General features: G+C 43.1%; 1 long non-coding RNA gene across 2 annotated transcripts; it reads left to right on the top strand.

Moving 5' to 3' along the window:
* Positions 1–889: 889 nt before the first annotated feature.
* LOC118691871 (uncharacterized) lies at positions 890–21,398 on the top strand. Of its 2 annotated transcripts, none has more exons than XR_004981081.2 (4): positions 890–959; positions 5,608–5,717; positions 13,164–13,273; positions 18,744–21,398. It is a non-coding gene; the product is annotated as an uncharacterized LOC118691871 (long non-coding RNA). The 2 variants fall into 2 exon arrangements; XR_004981082.2 differs by lacking the exon at positions 890–959 and adding an exon at positions 4,723–4,765.
* Positions 21,399–24,676: the final 3,278 nt, after the last annotated feature.

The raw sequence follows: 24,676 nt of genomic DNA, 5'->3' as shown, positions 1-24,676 counted from the left end.
AGCAGGAGAGGAAAATAATAAAAAAAAATCCTATGACTGCTCTGTCACTGTTCTACATTTCACCCTTTTTGAAAAATGTGACTAGTTCCTATCATTTTAAAAGCTTTCCTGATAGACCATTTCATCTTTCAATAGGAGAATATATTGTGGGGGGTTAGAGTGTATCCAGAAAGACAATGGGCATGAGTAGCAGCAAGAGAAATTGCAAGTTGACAAATGGGAAAACAGTCACAATGGATGTGAAAAGCTAGCAAGGGAGACTGGGATCCTGGAAATATTCAGATACTGTGCAGAAGGTCCTGAGCAAGCCAATCCCTCTGCTTAGAGCAGGGGTTCGGTCAGTGACTTCCAGTTTGGCCTCCCAACCCAAACTGCTCTGGATCTGGAAGGTGCTCAGCTCCCCAACCACCTGGATGGCAGAGGGTGCTTGTCTGGCTGCCTGGGCAGCCCCTGGGGAAGCTGAGGATGGAGAGCACTGGCTGAGGCTCAACCTGCCTCAGACACAGGAGCTTGGTGTGCTTTTGGTGCTGCCAGGCAGAGCAGCCTTTGGTGCAGTTGAGCACAGGGGTTCAAGGAAATGCTGTTCAGAGCTTGTGCAAATCAGGCAGATGCTGGGAAGCTGTTCTGACACCTAATGAACCACTGTTGTTCTGCTCTAAAAGTGCTCTGTATCTGCTTATCCTTTGCAAAGTGACACCAGTATGAATGTGTCTGATTTTGTAAAGTGTGTTTTTTTCTGTAGGCATTCAAACAGCTCTGAGCCGCATGATTATGAGAGCTGAGCCTCAGCTCCCACTTTGCTGTCATCGTCAGCATTCATACCCAGTGCTGAGAGGCGTTGGTGGTGAGAATCAAGCCCTGGTGCAGCTCCAGGTGACTGCTGCCTTCTCCCAGAGCCTCAGCACACACTGCATGAATATCACCATGCAGGGGCTGCCATCACTCTGCTGGATAACCAGGTAAGAAAAGCTGTGCCTATCATTTAAATGAGATGCTGGCTCATCTGAGATCCACAGTCCTGCCATGAGGTTAATTAACTTTCTTTAAATAAATATGGTAGTGAAATCATCCATTCTTTTCTTTGGAATGCTGAAAGAAATTTAAAGAAAATGAAAACTGGTGTGAATTTACACTTCACAATTGCACTGCTGAGCCTGGAAAATATTTGCCCCAGTGCAGATGCAGGTACACTGGAGTCACAGATGAAGCAATCATATAAAAGGGAATCAGCCTGAACATTTCTCATGTAAACAAAGCCCTGCAAACTGGAGAGGTGGCCATGGCAGGATGAAGGTGCATTAGGGCAAGTGACCATAACCACCCAGAGGCTTTGGCATTTGCTGTTGCTGATCTAAGCTGGGTGTGTGTGGAACAAGGTGTGCAGCACCTTCCTCAGACCCCCGGCTGCTCCTGCATGGGGTGTCAGCTGGCTGGAGATTTGCACTTGCAAAATGAGTTGAAGCATAAATGCAAGTCTTGATATTATCTCTGGAGACAGTGTCAGAACTATTTGACACCTTATCAATTCATAGCACATCTGTGCCAAAGCTCTCAGCCTGCACCAGGAGCTGTGCATGTGGAGCTGTGCTGTGCAGGGGGCTCAGGGCAGCTGTCACACACTGCAGATGTCAGATGCTGTGCCTGCTGCCCAAGGCACAGCCAGGCTGTCCCTGCTAGGGCTGCGTTTTTGGCAATTTGTTCTGATGTTCCCTAAATGAGGGAATCACTACAGTGGCTCCTCAGCACTGGCTCTTGAGACCCTCTGGCCCTTCCACCTCTGTCCAAAGGTCCCTGAGCTGGAAGCCAGCCCCTGAGCTAGTGGCTGGTGCTCCAGCACAGCTGCAGAAACAACCTCCTGCCTTGCCATGGAATAAAGAAGGGAGGGAGATTCCTTTTCTGCAGTGAGCTCATACTGAGAGAATGGGCTATGGCAGCTCATTACTAACACATGCAGTGCTAGACTGTCCACAGGCAGTGGGAGGCTGCTGGGGACTGCCTGCAATTCCAAACAACAAAGCAGAGGAGGTTTGGGCAGGGGGTGACAATGGCAATTGCACCTCTTCTGATGCAGAGATCAGACACCAACTGGCCAGGTATTAACACTGTTTTAAGCAGCCATGGAGCTTTGAAGTGTTTTTCTGAGCTCTGAGTGTATTTTCTTGAAGGCTAAAATACACTTTGAGCACTGTGCTGTCACTGCAGCAAAGGATGGGTGGCTGTCTCAGAATAGAAGGCAGATATATATTTTTGTTGAGATTTAGTTGCTGAATTGGTGAAGCATCAAGCAATTGCCATAAAGCTTTTCTCTGAGTGATACTCTTGTCCTTCTAGATTTGGGTGGCTATCTGACACACTCTGTTGGCTGAAGATCAGAGGGTAGAGGGAGCCTGTGTGTCTGGCTGCAGTTTCCTTCCACGCTCTGGCAAAACAAAGCCAAGGCAAACGTGACATCCCCCTCTGAGCTGGGTCTGGGGTGGTTTGGGGCTCGAGGCAGGAGGGCTGGGGGTGCTGGGCTGTGCTGCCCTGGCTGATGGGGCCATGCTGGGTTCATCCTCCCTGGCCACAGTGCCTGGAGAAGGAGAGCACAGCGGGAATTGAGCTGTGTCACACTGGGTGCCACAGGGATCCTGGTGGAAAGGCTGGCAAAGTGTCCTGAGAATTTCCTGGGAAAGCCCATACAGCCTTTGGAAAGCTCTTAGGACATGCTGGGCTAACATGCATTGAGAGAGTTGAGGTGGAGCTGATTCCTGGGACGAGGGGGTGCTGCAGTCCAAAAGTGCTCAGCTGAAGTCCTTCCCTTCTTTCCCCATAATCCATATCTCCTTCCTTTTGATGGGACTGGTTCTAAGCCCACAAAGAAGCTGTGCTCTTCAAGGCCTCAAATTCTGTTTTGCAGAGGTGTTACTAGGCTCAACACCTTCCACATTGTCATCTCCTAGTGACAGTTCTGCTTTACTGAGCCTTTGAGCTCCTCAGGGAAAGGCACCCCAGAAGAGGGATGCTGTGGATTTTGGGAGCTGTAGTGTATCCCAGGAGCCACATCCCCCTGTCCTTCAGAAGGCAGGCAGCCCAAAACTTCACTCCAAGGTCTTTCCTGGTCAGGAGTTTCTCTGCTGAGATGCCCTTCAGGGCTGATGTCCCTGTGGTGGCCTCACTCATGAGACCAGGACCTTTGGAGTGGTGGGAAGAATGGACCAGCAGGGACAGGGACAGGGCACCTCCTTTCCATGTTCCTTTTCCTTCCACTGATCCCCTGGCACCGTCCTGCGCTGCATCTCACCTTTGCTTTTGCAGTGGATTATAGAACCTGGGGTAGTAGAACTTGTTTTATACCTCAAAGTGAGAACAGCACTTGGAGCTGGCTCTAAGGCCAAATCTACAATGTACCAGTCTGCCCCGAGACTTTTCCAGCCTGCACCAGAAAGCTGCTGCAAAGAATCCCATCTTCTCCAGGATGCAGGGAAAGCTGTGCATCCTTCTGCAAGAGAGGGATGGCAAATGGGAGTCATTAGTGGTGCCCCAGCCCCACTGCCAGCCCGGCCCTGAGCACTGAGGTGCAGCCCCCTCCAAGGCTGTACAGAGGGTTTGCTGTGGATGGTCCATCTGGGTTCTCTGGCAATGGGATGGACAGAGGCTGAGCCCACCCACAAGCTCCTGCCCCCTGCTCTCCCCACCACCACCCTTCACAGGGTTCCAGTGAGAAGTCAGGTCTGAGGCCATGATGAGGGTGCTTGATTTCACCAAAGTCCCAACACCCACATGTGAGCCCTGGCCCTGGGACCTCAGCAAGATGCCTTTGGGATGAGCCCCTTGGCCGGGTGGGGGAAGCTGTTCTCTCCACAGGCCTCAAAGTGTGCCAGTGCTTGAGAAATCTAATTTAGCCCAAATTTACTTCCAGAGATGCTCTCTTTAGAAAAGCCTGTTTGCTTTCCTCCTGGCAGTGACCCAGCCACGTGATGCTCTGGTTGCACAGAATTGCAAGTGCAGTGTATTAAATTATTGCTGCTCCTTCAACTGACATGCAGAATGGAAGTTACAACTGCTCTGGTTTTCCATGAAAAAATTTATTGCATTTAAGTGTATCTAATTGAGTAAATTTTGTTTGCACGCAGGGACTGCTTGTCCTATTGCCTCTCTATCACTCTGGAATTGTATTAAGGTCTCCCATTGTGCCCAGAGTGTGTAACCTTATAGATCCTTGTGTGTTTCCCCCTTCCAGCCACATTTCTGTCTTCTTTTCATCCAACCTCCTCCAGGCTATGCCTACCAAGAAAAAAACCCCTCGAGCCTCCATCAAGCTTTCAGGCCTTAGTGCAGGCCCCTGAAAACCCAGCTTTTTACCTCTTATTCCAGGCAGGCACCAGCTGGTTGATTGCTTTCTGCATAGAGCAGTCTCTTCTCCCAATTACTGCGACTGTTGGAGCTTTAAAGTTGATGGTTGTGTGTTGTTGGAATACAAATTGATCATTAGAAACATTAATAATGGCTGCTTGACTTTATAATTAGCCACGTATCTGTATTGCATTCAGGAGCTATTAGTCTTCAATGAGCACATTCCAAATAATCCATTTATATTTAAGTAAATTGACACACAATAGCTATCTTAATCAATCTAAATATAATTCCTATTTAGGAGCCTCTGCTTTGCCACTTCTATTTTTTCCCAGGATAGCAGCAGCTGGGTGTGGTGGGATTTGGAGCTCCAGGAGAGCTGAAATGGAGAAAAGGCAATGGTCTGCCCCCCTGCAGCTTCCCAGTCCATCAGGTACAGGCAAATTCAGATCATGATAGTAGAATGGGCCAGGGGTTTGGATCTTCCATCACTTGTGTGGATTATTGGATATATCCAGCACTGTCATGGTTTCACCCCAGCCAGCAGCCAAGCCTCAGCTGCTCACTCACTCCCCCACCAGCAGGAGAAGGGAGAGAATTGGAAGTCTGAGAGCCAGGAAACTTGTGGGTTGAGATAAAGACAGTTTATTATAGAGAGCAAAACCCAAGCACACAGGCAAAGTAAAACAAAGAATTAATTCACTGCTTCCCCTGGGCAAGCAGGTGTTCCACCATCTCCAGGAGAGCCCCAGCACGTGCAGCAGTGACTTGGGAATATAAATCCCATCACTCCAAACACGTCCCCTCCCTTCCTCCTTCTTCCCCCAGCTTTACACAGGAGCCTATGTCACAAGGCATGGAATATCCCTCTGCTCACTGTGGGTCACCTGTCCTGGCTGTGCCTCCTCCCAAGCACCCTCAACTGCCTCACCAGTGTGGCAGCACAAAAAACTGAAAAGGCCTTGGCTCTGTGTAAGTCCTGCTCAGCAGCAACAAAAGTATCTCTGTATTGTCAACCCTGTGTTGTCCAAAACAGAGCCCTGCACCAGCCACTGTGAAGAAAATTACCTACCCCAGCTGAAACCAGCACAAGCAGTAGGTTTCCTTGGATCTGGGATCATTAAAAATTAGTTTCCATTTTTCCACCCACAAAATTTTTAATAATTTTTAAAAAATTGTTTATTTAAAACAGCTTCATTCAAGTTTGTTGGTCACTTTATAGATTTGATAAGGTAAAAACTGTCTGGCTTATTGTTACACCTGAACAAATTCCAGGTAATAGGCATCTGAGGGAGGCCACAGCAGTCAACAATGATGTGCAGATGAGATGATGGCATACAAGTTGAGTTAGCACTGAAAATTTGGATCCTGCCAGTCCCAGACAGGTGAGTTTTGTGATTCAATCTTCCACCCATGATGTGAAGGTTTTAATTTTCTGCACCCTGAATCATCTAATTTACCTGTTTGGTGCCAATATTTTAATATGGCTGAGCAAGGAACCACATATCATGCCTGCTAAAAATCACTTATCAGATTATATTGGGAGGTGGAATTGCATTTTTATGCCTTTTTGGACAGCCAGCATTAATCGTTCCTTGCTCATTGGTGAGGGTATTTAAGACTGTGTTGTTTTTGAGATGACAGGACCATCCCTCAACTCAGGTGGACACTCCCTGTGATTTTGCTTAAGCCAGATTAGCACTCACAGAGTGAGGATCACAGTGGTGCATTTTTTTCTTTTGGGGAGTTGTTTGCTTTCACTAGCAAAAAAGGAGGTGTCTTCTTCTTATTGAGTCAAACCCTGAGGAAATTATCCCTCCCTAGAGGAGCAGAGGAGGTGTGAATACCTGAGCAGTGAGCATACTCTTACACCCCACTGGGGAGTCCCTGAAGGTGATGAAAACACTGTTTTCCACTGTTTTGCAGTATGCTTTCATCCCCATGCAGCTCCTATGGAAACAATCACACAAAACCCCCCATGTTACTGCAGACTGATCTTATTTCTCTGTGCTGTCTTCTAAGTGAGAATGGACAAATAAAATAACAACAGGGGACAAAAAACCAACCAAAAAACCCAGCCTATGATGCCAATGGAGATTCTTAAGCCCCACAGTGCCTGGGGTGGTCAGAGTGTGCTGCACATCGTGTGGGGTGTCTGTCACACTGTCCCCAGCCCTGAGCACTCACAGCAAGACAGGTCAGCTGAAGGGAAGAGGAATGGGGGTGTCCACATGGATATGGCTGGTAGGTCACCCCCAGGTGAGACCTGGGTTAGCTGGGATGGTGGGAGAGCTGGGGGACATTGTTCTGCTGATTGCAGGTGTTTGGCTGCAGAGGTTTGTGTGGCTGTGGTGTCCTGGCCAGCGTCTCCTGTTCAGGGACACCCCACCAGATGGACAGAGCTCTGTCCTTCCTAAAATAAGGGAGTGGCCTTGCTGGGCAAGGCTCCCAGGCAGTCCTTAGCACGAGCAGTGCTGGGGCTGCCAGGAAGGAGCTGAAAACCTGCCAGAGCTCAGCTGGGATGAGGAGAGAGCCCGCGTGGGGCTCTGCTAATAGGGAGCTCTCAGGGACTGCTGAACAAAAGGACTTGTCCTGCAACAGTACAGTAGGCAGGGAGAGCTTTTGTTTATTTGACTGTATTTCATCCAGGTCTGATGAGGTTTTTTCCACTTTGAAAATTCCTTTATTCTCTTTTGTGTTTCCACAGAGCAGCTGCAGCGTTTCAGGGCTCCTGGGGTGGTTTTGTGCTCACAGTGGAGAGGGGTCTGGACCAGAGCTGCAATGGGTTCACACCACATGCCAGAAAACTTCCCCTGGCCCCATCCAGTGAACTTTAAACCTCCTATAGCCCAGATCAACACCTAAAATCACTGCAAGATTCCGCAGTGGGAGAGCAGGAAGGACAAAGTGCAGAAACAGTTTGGTTCAGCTTTACAGGTAGAGAGAATTCATTAGGTGAGAATGGCCATGTGGAAAACCCCCAGAGGCTCTGCCAAATTTAACCCTGGCATGAGAGTGGCCTAGGAATAATACATGTTTTATACAAGCTCCCATTGTTAGCTTTTCCCAGAAAGATTCTTTATCTGGTGGGGTTTTGTTCAGCTGAAGCTCTTTGATGCTGCCTTTCATTTTCCCCAGTAATTCTTCCTTTCCTATGGCCTGTTGTTGTCCATCCTTATTACCTGGAGTCATTTGGATGACATCCATTTTCACTTCTTCGCAAAAATTCCACTATCTTTGCTAAAGGCTGTATCACATCCTATTTAAAATCAACAGAAAGATTTCAAAGAGCCCCAAACTGGACCTGAAATTGTTACTTCCTTTCAGGTTTCTCAATATGATATTTGCCTCCTAGCAACCACCATCCACAGGCAGGGGTATAGCAATATTCAGCTCTCAGCTTAGTGCCACAACTGGCATCCCAGGGCGCCCTGCAGCGCCTTACAAAGCCCTCAGTAGTGTCAACTCACTCCCCTTGCTGTAAGCATCATTTACACAGGGTTATGCAACAGTCTGGAAAGCAAAGGGAAGTTCTGCCCTGCAGAGGCCGTGAAAGGAGGATGGGGAGTGCTGCTGGCTTGATTTATCCTCCAGGTGTGTCAGAAGCACCCAGAGGATGCTTGGGGACCTCCTGTGCTTTTACTGCCTGGAGTATCCCAATCTCTAACCCAGTGAATCATCTCATCCTAGGTACACTTCTGCAGTCCTCCTCTTTGACAGCTAATTTGGTGTCTTTTTCTTTCTTTAATTACAGCAATTTATCACATTCCCTCCCTGCTCATCCTCTCTAATGTACCACCGTGATGGTGAATGTCATTTGCTCAGGAAGGACAAGGTGAAGTTTGCCTGCTGGGAGCAGTGATTTTTCCTTAAGGGCCTGGAAAATGCTCTCAGCTAAGCTAAGTCTGTCTCTTTTTGGCTTCCTTATGCTTCTTTTCCTCCTATTTTTGCACATCTATTCCATAAATTCAGTTTTTCTGATTAGCCCAATTGAATCAATTGTGGATCTGTTTGGGGAAGCTCAAGATCCTTTTTTACCTTCAACTCTTTAGGAAGAAAGTTGTGAGTTATTCCAGTGGGGCTGGAGAACCAGCCATGTTCATGCAGCTCCATCAGCAGGACATTCCAAGGGCTTCTGTGGCTCAGAACAGCCCGACTTCCTCAGCTCTTTCTTAATAAAGAGTAACAGACATCTCAAAGGGTTTGGATGAATAACCTCCCTTCGAGTGTATCCTATTCGAAACTTGCCAGTGTCTCCTCCATGTTCTTTAGTCACTAATTTAAGATCTAAAGGACTTTTTACTCTTGGTATTGGTGAGGTGATATGAGGCTATTTAGTTGTGATGTTTCATGAGAATCTCAGCTTTCATTAAGGGACAGGAAAGGAGTAAATATTTAGTGCACTAACAGACGCCAAAAAGAAAGCTGAACACGCAAAGCTGCAGGGCCAAAATTTAGAAGGCAATTTAAGAATCTGCCACCTTCAAAACTCTCATTTAATTATTTTTAGATGTCATGATGTTTTTAATGAACTGAATTTTTAGATCCTGGAGCTATTCAGCTGGGAGGAATTATATTTTAAAGATGCAGCACACCTTTGGAATCTTCCCTGGTTTAGTTGAGAGGGATGAGGATGCACATGGGATCTGTGTGTGCCTGTGGGGCTTTGTGCATATAAACTTATTATCCCATCCATTTTACTTTAATTGTATCTATCTTGCTAACTGGACAGTTTGCAAGGACCACATCAATAATCCAGGAAGATTAAAAGTTTAAGAGCAATGGCATAAATATACTGTGCATTTTACTGGTTCAACAGTCATAATATCTGGATCATATAAAAATAGCTATTTAACAACAACTGTTTCTCCTACAGCAATTAAGAACCTATGAAAGTTGAAAGATGATGAGCATCATATAATTGGTTTCTGCAGAGCCTAATGAGACTCTATTTTCTCAGTAAAGAGACTATTCTCTTTCTTGAGAATAGAAAAAATAACTGATGATAAATATTTATAAGTGACTCTTATCTTTCTCCTGTCATGAAGTTTTCATCAACAAACTACATTAAAAAAAAAGAAAAAAAAATGCTCCCATTAGAAATGCAGCTAATTTACTGTTGTTTAGTATTTGTACTGCAGTGGTGCCCAGAAGACCATGGGGGGTTCTGGGCTCCAGGCATGACCTCCTCAGCCTGCTGCCCACAGGGTGTCCCCATTATGGTTTTGGGGAGGATTTGGGAAACTGGAACCATCCTTAATAATGAACCCTCCAGTTGCTGCCTTATGTTGTTTCTGCAACTCCACTTAGGGTTCCTTGAATGGGTTTAGGGGATGCATTTTCTGTAGTAATTCCAGGCACTACTGGGGGCACCCCTAGAGAACCATTCTGGCCATGGTGTGAGCTGTGCAGCCTCTTTTCCAGCATGGATTGTTCAATGCATTCTTGTAAGATCTCCTGGCCAGCTCAGCTGACATGTACTACAATAATGGTCTGGCTGCAAGTAAAATAATGTGAAGATATATATTGATGTTTCAATTACCTTTTAAATTGTACTTGCTGAGATCCCTGTGCCTGACTTGGTTGTTAAAGCATGGATGGTACCTGGCTCTGTGAACACATTGTTTTGTCAATGCATATAACAGCTTATATTTCCATCCTTGAGTAATCACCTCTGCTTTAAAGAGTGACCCTAAATTGTATTTACACAATAAATTCATGCTCGGTTCTTGCAGGAAAAAAAAATTGCTTCAAGGAATCTAAGTGCAATTTTCTCTGCTCTTCTTCCATGATCTCCATCATAAATATGAAGCTATGAGTGCTCATGGGACAGTGCAAGAGCTTTTTGCAAGCAGCTGCTTTTACAGCTATTTTTATGGCTAGTGTGTTGAGGAGCTAACAGTTTGAAATTAAACCAATGGTGGTTATAAATACATCTCTTTACGTGGCTATGTCTTCATTTTTTTTTTCCAAGAACGAGATAATAGCAGAACACAGATTCCTGAAGAGTCTCTTTTTGAAGGCAAAGGTGACCTCTTTTGAGCTGCTGTGGCTGCAAGGCAAGCTTCCTTATTTAAGGGGAGAAAATTCTTACTTGTCACCAAGGAAAATTTTGAATGCACAAGAAGTGTCTCATGTAGTACTCTTTGCTGAGGAAAGAGTTCACTCTTTCCTGAGGCATATGCCTACATAGGAATTTCTCTAAAAAAAAAAAAAAGAGGGTTGAGCATCATGTGCCAGATGCCTTCTTAAAGATACTTGCTTGCCAAGATCATGTTAATTCTTCTGGGCTCAAAACAACTTCACTGGCTGGATGAGGGATTAATATTTAATTGATACACAATAAAAGCTTCAGGTCTTAAGTGCAGATTTTTATTTTAACTGGTATTCTGAATGGAAGTTGTATTCTCTTCTAAGAGGAAATAAAATGAAATAAAGCATCATGACCTCTACATCTGCTGAGACCAGGGACACAGGAGAACAGGGAATGAATGGTTTAACCTTCTCCAACTCTGTTGTTATGGTGAGACTGGAATAGCAAATGCAATTCTGCCTCCCACATCTCAGAAAAGACGTTGCAAAACTTTGAAAGGACACTGCAAGGAGCCATAGTAAAGGGCAGGAAAGTGTGTCTTATGGTGTGAGATTTTACAGAGCTCAATCTGTTTGGCTGATCAGAAAGATTGTGGCCTTCATTTGATTACAGGGTTTATATATGTTCATGAGGAATAAATATTCTAAAAGTAGTATTCCAGCTATGCCTATAGGTGTAGCAAGATCCAATGTCTGACAGTTAAATTAAGAACTATTTATGTTTTAAATAGCACACACTGTTTCACTGATGGCAAGGTTAGCCACCAAGAAGAGAAGAAGAAAGTCAAAAGAGGTAGCAGTAATTTGTTTTCATGCCAAAAACCATGATAATGTGTGTCTAGAAAGAATTAAAGGGGATTTTTGCAGCCAGTGGAGAAGGCAGACATGGGTGTCCCTACACAAGGCAGCTCTGAGCACTCAGCTGAGCTGTCTCTGTCTGTGCCCAGTGTCCAGGTGCCCATCCAGGTGTTCATCCCATGCCCAGGTGCCTGTGTCCAGGTGCCTGTGTCCAGATGTCTGTGCCAATGTCCAGGTGTCCATTCCTGTGTCCGGGTGTCCATGCCCATCTCCAAGTATCCATTCCCATATTCGAGTGTCCATGTCCAGGTGTCTGTTCTCATGTCCAGGTGTCCATGTCCAGGTGTCTGTTCCTGTGTCCAGGTGTCCATTCCTGTGCCCGGGTGTCCGTTCCCCTTTTCAGGTGTCCGTTCCTCTGTCCATGTGTCCATTCCCGTACCCAGATGTCCGTTCCCGTGTCCGTCCCGTCCGGCAGAGCTACAGCAGAGGGTGCTGTGCTCCCGCTCCCGGTGCGCGTCCCGGGCGGAGCGCGCCCATCCCGCCCCGGGCCGGCTGCTGGGGGCTCTCAGGGCTGGGAATTCAATCCCTGCGCGAATCCCGGGGCCTCGGGAGCTGTCGCTGCCCGGTTTCTTGGCCGGGAAGCTGGAGCAGCGCCGCGTGTGCGATTTCCACCGAGGGTGGTTATGTAAATCCCGCTCTCACGGCAGCTCGCTAACAGAATTAACTCGGCTGGGAGGCACAAGCAACGCTCCTCTAATTTGTCCTCCACGGTCCTTTCTCCACCACAATGTTGGGAAAAAGATCTTCTTTTATCAAAGCTCTGTCAGGACTTTTAATCAAAATAATTCATTCTAGAATAATGTCTCATCTGTGCTTCTAGTTTCCTTCTCTCTCTATCTTTCTCTTTCTCTCTATTTTTTTTTTTAACTTTTCTCACTGAAGAAAAAGGAAAAACGGCTGTCAGGAACATGGAAAAAATGCACTACCCATTTCCCAGTTTTGTTTTTTAAAAGTTTCAAAATCTCTGAAACAGTGCTTATGAAAATTTCCTATTTCAAAATCAGGGCATTACTGGGGCCTGGGAGAGAAGCCCTCCAGCCCAATCCAGCCAGTTCTCATATAATTTTAAGGACTGCTAGTATTCAAGCTGAGGGTGGAATAGCACCTCCTTGCTGAAGACTTGGGTGGCATGGCAGAGGAGCACGTGGGAAGCAAATCATTTATTTTATTTTGCTTATTTTCTCTTCCAGAGGACCCACCCTGCAACGTGGGTTTGGGGATGGAGGAAGGAGACGGGATCCTTGCCCCAGATGCTGCAGAAAAAACAATGGTTTGGGAAGGGAGAAAGCCATAGCTGGATTTTGGGGGTGCTCTCTGATGGCACGAGGCTGCCACGTGGAGGGGCCAAAGCCCTGGGGGAGCAGTGCCATGAACGTGCTCCTTGGCATTTAAGTGTGGCACGCTGTCAGCTGTGGTTTGTTACTCATGCTGGGTTCCCTGCTCCGCCAAATCTTCAAGGAGAGGCTTGTTATTTACTCTCTGACAATTTATTTACCAGAGGACTGTTCTTAAGATATTGTGGTTTATGTTCAAAATATTGTTTATGCATGAAATAGCACTGAGGCTCCGTTGGGTCCTGAGCTGACCTCTGCCCAGCCTGCAGATCCTTCAGCTTCTCATTTATGTGTCTCACAGTGTAAGGGATGCTGCTGCCCCTCTCCCATCCACACAAAGCTGCCTTCCCAGTACACATACCTAATTTGTAGCTAATACTCTCATTGTGGCTACTTCAATAACAGTACAGATTTTTTTTCCAAATGAAATACACATGTGGCTCCCAAGCCAGCATTTTTCTGTTTCAAATTAAGTGTATTTTTTTTCTCAAGAATGCCACATCATACATAATTTTCTATATTTTTTTCTATTGATTTCCTTCTTAGCCTTCATCAAAACTGTGCTGGAGCAATCGAGGAGCAGATTGGGACCTACCTTGCAGAGAAGAAAAGGAGATGAGGAATCTACTTACACCATTATATTGACCTTCTGCTTTGTGAGTAATAGCCCTGGGTCAGAGGAATAGTTTTATAGAAGAATGATGTTCCCAAGGGTGGGAATCCTGGCTGTTTTCTCCCTTGCTAAGGCTCCTAGAAAGTCTATCTCACCTATGGCACACAGAGCTTCTTGTGGTACCATTTCCTTCCTGGCCAAGCTGGAAATTCACAAAATGCCTGTGACATTCTTGCAAGACCACAAGCAATGAGCACAAAAAGGACAAGGCTGAATCTCAAATGGGAACAAAGCTATAACTCAACCAGCTGGAGTTGAAAAAGGTCACTGGCTCAGCTCTAGAAAGACTTGCATGTTTTGATGTTTGTGGAATATCCTCAGGTTCCTTAGCAGGACACACTGCTGGGACAAGATCATGCCAGAGCAAGTTTATGATGCTGAGGCATCTCCTGGGTTTGACTGCAGCAGAAATACCTTGTGGTTTCTCTACATCTGCGTGAAATTAGTAAGTCCTGGAACACATGAAAATTAGTAATAAAAATAAAAGCTTTCCTTCCACCCCCCATCACCTCCTCCCACTGACACAATTTAAAGATTTAGAATCAGTTTGTATCGTGGCCAGAGATTGAAGTTACGATTGTAATGTTTCCACTTAGGACAAGGAAATTGAAGTAGGGCAATTAATCAATAGCAATGTGGGAAAGACTGAGACAGTCACTTAGAGCTGCATAAGGGGAATTTTAGAAAACTTCTGTCTTTTACTGCCCTTTTAAGTTTTATATTACCAACTTTCAAGTACAGAGAGAAGTCATGCTTTGTGCTGCCCTACTTCACCCAACATTATAAACCCATTCATTTGCAGGGAGCAGATATTTAATTATGAATAATCCCAGAGTGTTTCACTGAGTGTTGTACAAACTGTGCACTCAGGCCCATTTCATACAGTCATGAAATGCCATCATCCCTCAGGTGAAACAAAGCAACTCTTCAGCAGCACAAAGCAAAGCTGCACAGCAATTTGGGGAAGGAAGTGAGCAATAATGGATTCATTTGAAACTGCAGGGGGATTTTAACTATGCAGAATGCAATTACCAGAACTGGAGTTTATCCAGGACACTGGGGTTAAGACCCTATCTATTACAAAAGATGCCACAGAACTTCCAGCATCCTTCCCCTCATTTCCTATGTGTTTTACTCACTGGGCTTCCAAGCACACACTGAGGCCAGTCCTGTTTGGATTGTGAAAAATGATGGGACCTCAGGGCAAGGTGCAGAGGAAAAACTAGTATTTCTTACTGATCAGAGCTTTCTCTTTCACATAATGCAAAGGGCTTTGTACTGGAGAGAGAAATGAAAAGCTTTTGGGTGTGTGGCTCTGTCCAGAGCCACCTAACCAGGGCAGCTGCTGGTCTGTGGTGTGAGCCAAGGGCTGCTGAAAGGGCAGAGTGGCTTTGCAGCCTGATTTGGGCATCAGCACCTTAAGACAAAAATGGACCATTTCCCGATTAACATGAGTTAGGCTGAATTCATTTAAATATCTAAGTACTTCTTAATTGGGATTGGAAATCCCATATTTCTATGGGGACAGTAAAACAAGGGCAGTAACATCCTGGTGAGGAGGACAGAGCAGCAGCACAGCACAGAAGAAAGACTTAAACCTCATCTATGTGGTGCCTGTTAGGAGCTTTCCTGGACTGTTTTGGTTTTGGGGAGTTGCCTGACCTGCTGAGCCCAGCTCCCTTCAGACCCTCTGCCACCTCTCCTTTGTAAACACAATCCCCTGAGAAATAACCAGACACCTTTCTCTTGGAGCATTTACACCCCAGAATAGAATCAGCTGCCACGAGCTGGTTTATAAAGGATAGAGGAGCAGAGAGGAGCAGAGCAGTAAAGCCTGGCCTAGGCAGGGGTAGAGGGGCAGAGATGTGGCTGCTCCACAGAGTCCCAGGGCTGCCCCTGCCTCCCCTCTCACCACAGGCAAACAGCATCAGGTCTGCATGGGAGGAGGAGTGGAAATATTTGTTCAAATATGTATACATGTATTCTTAACTCCCACAAAAATACTAGTTGTGAAACTCCAGGAGCAGGACTTTTTATATTGGCATGAAATCTAGAGTGTATCTGCAAAGCTTTCAGCTGATTTGTGAGGTACAAAAGTCAGTATTCAACACTTGTATTTCTGGATATTTAACAGATTGCATTAAAAGTCAATAAGGCCTGTGTCTTTTTGCCTAGAGATCGGGGTATTAGATGTGCTCAGTACTGGAAACACCTGTCTTACCTCCCTTCCATTTACAGCTGAGAATGTTTTGGTCTTATTTAAATGTATGTAGCTCAATACCCACAACAACTGTTATTCTCATGTGGCTGTTGAAAACAGACAGGTAAATAAAACAAGTAATCATCCCAGAAAATGCCTAACAGAATCCCCTTGCCCACTCACATGTGCTGGTGGAAAAATTACCAATTACCAGTGAAGCCCCAATAAATAATGCTTCAGTCTTGTAACTGCAAATCTTTCTAATAGAACCTGGTTATTTCATGCCTTGCATCATAAATCAGTGCCCCTGACGAGTGGGCTCTGAATGGCTGGACAAAAATAATTAATCAAGATTAAATCAAAAGCAGCATGATGCATGCAAAGGTAGTCGTAGCCAGGATGCATTCCTAGGAATAAAATCACTCAGAAATGGCTTATAAATCTGGAGCATGGCTGAGCTGAATGTGAGGAAATGTGACTGGTATGGATTTTCAGGTTTTATGCTGCATAGGTATTGCATGTGATTAACTTTGCTGCTGCTCCAACAGCATCAGATTTCAGGCCATATGTACCTTGTACCTCTACCAAAGGCCATAGGTGACCATGGTGGGCTGGAGAACCACTGTCATACCCCTCCTAGAATCATACAATCAGAAACATAGAATATTCTGAGCTGGAAGGGACCCATCAGGATCCTTGAGTCCAGCTCCTGGCCTGCAGCAGTGTCTGACTGATAGCAGCAGAAATACAGGAGGGCCACAAACAACAGAAAGAAACCTCTTGAGATCAGACACTACTGATGGTTTTACTGAGTAGATACACCATCTCCTGAACTAGTTGGATGTTATGGGGAATGCTAAGAAGGTGACAGCTCAGTTGTTGTTTTAAAACCAAAGGCAATTCTTTGGGATGTTTCCAGAGTACAAATCTCACACTCAGTTGTTGCTTTATTGCCACTGAGGGTGGTTGCTTTCAAGTTGATGAATACTGGTAGACTGTCTTTGTTTCAACAGCCATGTTTATTTCATCCACCTCCAAAGCTTGGGAAGAAACCAAAAGAGTGTTTGGAAATTGTTTAGAATAAAGCTGGTGTTCCAAGAGTGGAGGAGTAAGCACTCAGGAGTCATTTGAGGAATCAGCTTTCCTCAGCACGAGAGGAACCAGCCATGGGCACCGCTGTGTAATATGGAGCACATGCAACCACTGCATCTCTCTGAGCAGCTGAGAACATACCTTCCAGTGTTTTGCAAGCCAGTGAGCTGTTTTACTTTTGTGTGTAAACATTTTGGCAATAGAATACAGGGACTCATATGTGTGGCTTGGTACTTCTCTGTGCATATTTAGGCATCTCAAAGAAAACTGCCTGTACTTGTGACTGGGACCATTGTGAGAAGTTCTTTCCTTGCTGTCCTTCACAGGAGGCTATTACTTGAGGAGCACTTATGGAGCACTTTCACTGCTCAAGAAATTCCAGGAAAAACAAGCTGCCCAGCTGTCAGTGCCCCAGAAAAGCTGAGACCCTTGTGCCTGACCAGTCTGTCAGCATCCTCTTACAGGGACCCTTCATTGAGTAGTCCTGCTGGATTGGAGGGAAGTCGGACTGACATTCATGGAAATAGGCCAAGAGCATAATGAAGACCCCTCAGCAGGTCTTCCCACTTTATGACCCCTCAGTAGGACTTCCTATTTGAATATGTTACCTGCTGCTGGCAACTGCTAGCATCCATGAAGGAGTCCCACTTTGGAATTTTATGGAACAGTTTATGGAACTATACTCATTATAAATATAAAATTGTGACAGGTTAAGTTTCAGGGATTGTTGGTGATGGTATCTGTCAGTATTTGACTGCAAAAGCTTATTCAAAGCAATATCCAGACAAGCTGTAGTCCCCAATAAAAATATTCAGAAGGCAGAGTGCATTTCTAACCCAACAGGCGTTCCTATGGGGGAGAAGAGAGGTTCAGCCCATTGACTGATCCCAGGAGTTATGATGGAGCCTTCACAAACTTTTTCTCCATTCTTCCTGCCTCCTTTTCACTGAATTGTTGTCATGAGTCATCAGCTTTTAGCCAGCTTCAGTTCAGTTTCTTTTTCACGAATTTTTTGGTTGTTTTGATCCTGAACTTGCCAAACCCTTAAGTTTGCTAAATTAACCCAGAGAAGGTTCTACAAGCCAATGCTGAGGGGATTGGGGATTGGATAGTTAGGATCTTATGGCCCTTCAAGGGTTGGGTTCACCCCCTGATTTTGGTGCCAAGGGAAACTCCAAGTTAACACGGATCAAAATAGGAAACAGTTCCCTCATCAAAGTCAGCTTTCCAAACCTCTGTTCAGGATCCAAAAGAAATGGGAATGCCCTTGGCAAAAAAGGTGCTTTTGAGACAAAGCAAGCTTAAAATGCCTGTAAGCAGGAAATCCAGGAGAAATGGCTGCTGGCATCCTGGGCTTGCCTGGCAGGTTTTGTACTTGATTGCAAGGCAGTTTTCCTGCCTCTGCATGGGGTGGCACCTGCATCCCACTGGAAAGGGGAGAGAAACAATTCCCCTCCTTCCCTGGCCCAGCCCTGGAGTGGGAGCAGCTTGCCCTTATCCTGGAGTTATCCTGCTCCTGCCCAGCATCCCTCTGGTAGCGTCATGTGCTTCCCAAGCCTCCAGCACTGATGGATCTAAACGAGGAGAGCAATCCCTGTTCCTTCTCTCCATCCTTGATGTTCCTGGGCCCTGCATGTCCCTGGCTATTCCCTGTCTGACTCCTCATCTTCATCCCACCTTCTCCTGGTCACATCTGAGCCTGAGATGTGTTTAGCAGCAAATCCATTCCTTTAAAGGAAGCCCAGTGCAAAGAGCATCCAGCTGCAGGCTCTGTCTTCCTGCATTTCATTTTTCTCTGTCCAGTTTTGGAGAGTTTCTCTCCGTGCTTTCTTGTGACCCAGATGTGTCCCTTCCTTTGTCCAGATCCAGTGCCAAAGGATTGAACAACTGATGAGTGGGGTCTGGGATGAGAATGGTTCTGCTAAAATTATGAATGCTAGAAGAAAAGAATGCTAGAAGGAAAGAATGCTAGAAGAAAAATGAGCTTCCTTTGAATGTCTGGAATAAAAACACTGGGAAAGGGCACTTTTTAATTCGATTTGGTGTCACCTCCCCTTTTTTATGGCTAAAACTCCATGGTGAGCAATGCTAGCCAAAAGATGAAATGCAGGAGTCCTTGATTCTGCAGTGAGCTTAACTTCCCTTTTCTCCTCTCTTTCAGGACAGGGAGAACCACTGAACTTGTCCTGACCTTGCCAAGAGCTTTGGTGTTTGAGCAGCCATCAGGGGAGTGAGGGCAGGGAAGGGGGCAGAGAAAGGGAAATAAAAAAACAACAGAGCCACCAAGACTGGAGGATGTGAGGATGAATCCAAAACTGTGCTCTCCAAGAGCTGAAAGAAGACATTTCTTAAAACAAGACATCCAAACTGGAATGAGGGACTTGCACTCTTTCCAGATTTTCCCAGCACCATAACCCATTAAAAAAAAAAAGTCATCTGTGGAAATGGGATGCTCCTTTAAGCCTTGCAGAGACTTTCGCCAGCACCACAAAGCACCCTTCCTGTTGCTCTTCCTTTACCACTCAGGGCTGAGCCATGGAGACCTGCTTCTTTAGTGTGTGTGTGTGTATTTCAGGGTTTTTTTTAAACCAAGAAAAAAATTGATACCATATTTTAAAAAGAACCCCCAGAGCTTTGGGGAAAGTGGGCATAAATGTCAAACAAAACACAAAGAAAGACTGAGCTACTAAGGGATCATACTTAGAGCAGCAGTGGTGGGGTGGGAGGGAAGAAATAGAGCAGACAAATTTAACACCATTTAGGAGGGTTTATACACAATGTTTTCATTGCAAGCAGTATTTAGCAGTGACAATTTAGTGATTTATCATATCCCAGCACACTCCTTCCCTGTCAAAGTGATAGGCAGAACCAGCAGAGCAGCTCTGAACACACTGTTCACTACAAGGCACCGCCAACAAACCCAGAACAGCTCCACCCTTGGCCAACCCTGTCCCCTTGGGCCTTCTGAGAAGCTGGCATTTAGGAGAAGGCCTTGCAGGGGAACAGTGTTTCAAATGTCAAAGGATTTAAAAATATACAAGGCTATGAAAGCTGATGGGACCTGAAAGAATTGAAGGAGAAGGTGTCTTAGCAGAGCATCTTTGGCCAGTGCAGCCAGATAACCCTCAGATATCATTACTGGAGGATCTGGGAGTGAAGCCCAGCAGGAGATGCTGCAACATGAACTCCTGCCCCACACAAGAGGTTCCCAGAGACCAAAAACTCCGTGCAGAGCAGACAGGATCTGACCACAACACCTGCCTTGGGCCAAACCTCATTTCTCATGAGCCAAACAGAAACGTGGTGTATTTATGATCACTTCTCTCACCAGATCTGTTCGCAATCAGCACTGGATCCCAAAACTGAAGGAGAAGCCTTGCGTAGACAATTCCTCCTTCAAGGCTCAGCTCCAGTACCAGGCTCAAGACCTGGCATGCACATGCATTTGGCAGGGAGTAGCAAATCAAGTGTAAGACCATTTCAGGGTTTTTTTCAGCTGATTGTTTAGGAATTTACTTGGAATAAACTTCCTCCCCAAGAGGGATTTCAATTCTACACATGCACAAAGAGGAGAAAACATTAATGCAGTATTGAGACAGCTCTGTGCTGAGAGCAGTGGTTTTAAGGTTAAGGCCCTTGTATATCTGGGAGGGTGAAACCTCTGTTTCAACCCTCTGGGATCATCACTTGGGCTTCCTGTGCTTCTCAAGCTCTCAAAGTAAAATTGACCCACCAAACTCATATTTGTCTCAATCCTAATCCCTGCATCACCTTCAGGTGTATTTCCTCACAATGAAATTGGAGTAGAAAATGCTTTAGGAAATGCTTTGCAGCCCCTTCTTCCCCAAAGGCCCAATCTGCTTTAATTAGGAATGCTCTTCAAGCACAAGGTTTCGATGCAGCCAGTGAGACTCACATTTCAGAAGGACCATCAATGGTCTGATAAATACACAGCACTTTCAAGCAGGCTGCTGGGACTGAGGAGGATATTTGAAACCTGTTGCCATGCAGTTCTAGCAGAAGTGCAAAATGAAATGAAACGTAGTAGAACTGGAAGATGAAATGCTGTTAGACAAGGCTGCTCCCCAAACTGGCTCTGCCTGGATCCAGCTGCTCTGCAGCACAGCCTTCTCCCTTTCTCCTCACTGCCCTCTGCTCAGCACCAACCCAAACCTGGGCTATTTCAATTCCTGTCAGACACAGAGCAGCTGATGGGCAGCAAATGCAGCCTTCCCAAAGTGGCTGCCCATGGCCCGGCCTGCAGGGCAGAGCCCAGGGAGGAGGTGGCAGCTTCCTCAGTGGCTTTTCATGTCCTCTCTCTGCCATGCAGACACTGGCATGCATGGCACGGCTCTGTTTTGGCAGCCGGTCCCTTGGCAGAGCTGTGTGCGCACAGGGTGAGCTCTCTCCTCCTTGCTGTGACACCTGGGCTGGCAGGGATGACACAGTGACCTCGGCCAGCCCATGCTGCCTGTGCCATCACCTGGCACTGATGTGTTTGATGAAAATCCTTTTGCTGGGATTTTTCTCCTGAGAAGCCTCAGAACAGAAATGGAACCAATAACAATCTGCTGGCTGTGGAGTGTGGGCTGGAGATGGTTTAGCAACAGGGGCATCTTGGATTAGTGTCCTGTGCATTGTTTCTACTTGATGACAATCATGGTCCAGCTCTGTCAGGGCTGTGAGCAGTCCCAGGTTTTTATTATTCATTCCTTTCCAGCTTTCTGATGTCTCCTTGCTCTTTTAGTATAGTTCTAATATCTCGTTTTCTTTTAATATAATAGAGATCATAAAATAATATTTCAGCCTTCTGAAAGGTGGAGTCAAGATTCTCATCTCTTCCCTTGTGCTGGGGACCCTCAAACACCACCACAATCAGCGGCCGAGCGGGTTTGTGCGAGCCTCTCAGGAACCCTCGGCCGGTCCCGAGTCGGCAGATACAGGGGGACAGCCCCGACACGGCCGACAGCGGGGAGACACTGTCTGTGCCCCGAGGGTACTGAGGGCACCTGGGCTGGGGGGAGACACTCTCTGTGTGTGCCCCGAGAGTACTGAGGGCACCTGGGCTGGGGGGAGACACTCTCTGTGCCCCGAGGGTACTGAGGGCACCTGGGCTGGGGGGAGACACTCTCTGTGTGTGCCCCGAGGGTACTGAGGGCACCTGGGCTGACAGGGAGACACTCTCTGTGTGTGCCCCGAGGGTACTGAGGGCACCTGGGCTGACAGGGAGACACTCTCTGTGCCCCGAGGGTGCTGAGGGCACCTGGGCTGGGGGGAGACACTCTCTGTGCCCCACGGGTGCTGAGGGCACCTGGGCTGGTCCCCTGTGCAGCACAAGAGACACCAGAGACAGCGGTAGAAGAGAAAGGGCCGACTCTTAGCAGGGGTTAACCCAAGGCTTTATTAGGATCCCAAAGGAGCTCCTGCACCTCAGGGGCCTCCTGCCGAGAGCCCTGGGAGATGTGCCAAGGTCACATTTAAAGGGAGGTGGAAACCAAAAGTAGATAACATCCTACCAACCATTAAGTGACCCTAAGGGATGGATGCTGGGGGATAGACATATAGGACAGCGTGTGGGGCAAGGCTTGGGGGGCTGACCCCTCGCCTCTGCTAATCACTCAATGACTTGGACTGAAACTTCTGCATGGAGGGGATGGGATCTGAGTGATTGACAGAGAGCCAGGGTGGGGTTTGGGGATGATCTCATCCCGGGAGAGGGATAACACAGGTAAAGGAGGGGGGTACAGTTTGGGATGAACCATTTGGGAAAAATATGGGGATACAAAACAAAACTGACTTCAAAGTATTACAAAGTATAAAAATGCACTACAGCAGGTTTGGGCAACACCAAATAAAATGTAATAAAATGCTTTAAAAATAGAAAGATTAAAAATAAAAATTAAATAAAATTAAAATAACAAAATTAATTTAAAATAAATGAAAAACAAAATAAAAACTGTAAAATGCTGTAAAGTGCTGTAAAAGTTCCATAAAAGGTAGTGCCGTAATGCAAGACCCTCAAACATCACCACAATCACCAGCTTGAGTGGGTCTGGGCAACACCAAATAAAATAAAAAGCTTTAAAAAAAATAAAATTAAAAAAAAATAAAATAAAAAAAGCTTTAAAAATAGAAAAATTAAAAATAAAGATTAAATTAAAAATGAAATTAAAAAAATAAAATTAAAAGCTTTAAAAACAGAAAAATTGAAAATAAAAATTAAAAAAAAATAAAATTAAAAAAAAAACAGCTTAAAAAATAGAAAAGTTAAAAATAAAAATTAAATAAAAAATAAAATTAAAAAAATAAAATAAAAAGCTTTAAAAATAGGCAAATTAAAAATAAAAATTAAATAAAAAGTGAAATTAAAAAATAAAATAAAAAGCTTTAAAAATAGAAAAATTAAAAATTAAAAAATAATTAAAAGCTTTAAAATTAGGTAAATTAAAAATAAAGATTAAATAAAAAATGAAATTAAAAAATAAAAAGCTTTAAAAATAGATGAATTAAAAAAATATTAAAAAAATTTTAAAATAAAAAGCTTTAAAAATAGAAAAATTAAAAATAAAAACTAAATAAAAAATAAAATTAAAAAAATTAAATAAATGCTTTAAAAACAAAACAATTAAAAATAAAAATTAAATAAAAATAAAATTAGAAAAATTAAATAAAAAGCTTTAATAATAGAAAAATTAAAAATACAACTAAATTAAAAATAAAATCAGAAAAATAAAATAAAAAGCTTTAAAAATAAAACAACTAAAAATAAAAATTAAATAAAAAAAAATTAGAAAAATAAAATAAAAAGCTTTAAAAATAGAAAAATTTAAAATACAAATTAAATAAAAAATAAAAAGGTTTAAAAATAGGTAAATTAAAAATAAAGATTAAGTAAAAGAAATTAAAAAATATAAGAAAATATTTAAAAATAGAAAAATTAAAAATAAAGATTAAATAAAAAATGAAATTAAAAAAATAAAATTAAAAGCTTTAAAAATAGAAAAATTGAAAAAAAATTAAATAAAAAAAAAATTAAAAAAATAAAAAAAAAGCTTCAAAAAAATAAATTAAAAATAAAAATTAAATAAAAAGTGAAATTAAAAAATAAAATAAAAAGCTTTAAAAATAGAAAAATTAAAAATTAAAAAAATTTTAAAAAATTAAATAAAAGCTTTAAAAATAGAAAAATTAAAAATAAGGATTAAATAAAACATGAAATTAAAATAAAATTAAAAGCTATAAAATAGAAAAATTGAAAATAAAAATTAAATAAAAATAAAATTAAAAAAAAAACAGCTTAAAAATAGAAAAGTTAAAAATAAAAATTAAATAAAAATAAAATTAAAAAAATAAAATAAAAAGCTTTAAAAATAGGCAAATTAAAAATAAAAATTAAATAAAAAGTGAAATTAAAAAAATAAAATAAAAAGCTTTAAAAATAGAAAAATTAAAAATTAAAAATAATTAAAAGCTTTAAAATTAGGTAAATTAAAAATAAAGATTAAATAAAAAATGAAATTAAAAAATAAAAAGCTTTAAAAATAGATGAATTAAAAAAATATTTAAAAAAATTTTAAAATAAAAAGCTTTAAAAATAGAAAAATTAAAAATAAAAATTAAATAAAAAATAAAATTAAAAAAATTAAATAAATGCTTTAAAAACAAAATAATTAAAAATAAAAATTAAATAAAAATAAAATTAGAAAAATTAAATAAAAAGCTTTAATAATAGAAAAATTAAAAATACAACTAAATTAAAAATAAAATCAGAAAAATAAAATAAAAGCTTTAAAAATAAAACAACTAAAAATAAAAATTAAATAAAAAATAAAATTAGAAAAATAAAATAAAAAGCTTTAAAAATAGAAAAATTTAAAATAAAAATTAAATAAAAAATAAAAAGGTTTAAAAATAGGCAAATTAAAAATAAAAATTAAATAAAAAGTGAAATTAAAAAAATATTAAGAAAATATTTAAAAATAGAAAAATTAAAAATAAAGATTAAATAAAAAATGAAATTAAAAAAATAAAATTAAAAGCTTTAAAAATAGAAAAATTGAAAAAAAATTAAATAAAAAATAAAATTAAAAAATA

This window comes from Molothrus ater, chromosome 11 (genome assembly GCF_012460135.2).
Source record: "Molothrus ater isolate BHLD 08-10-18 breed brown headed cowbird chromosome 11, BPBGC_Mater_1.1, whole genome shotgun sequence".
NCBI lineage: Eukaryota > Metazoa > Chordata > Aves > Passeriformes > Icteridae > Molothrus > Molothrus ater.
Note: the sequence above shows the minus strand (reverse complement) of the source record. Positions and strands in the feature narration are given on the sequence as shown.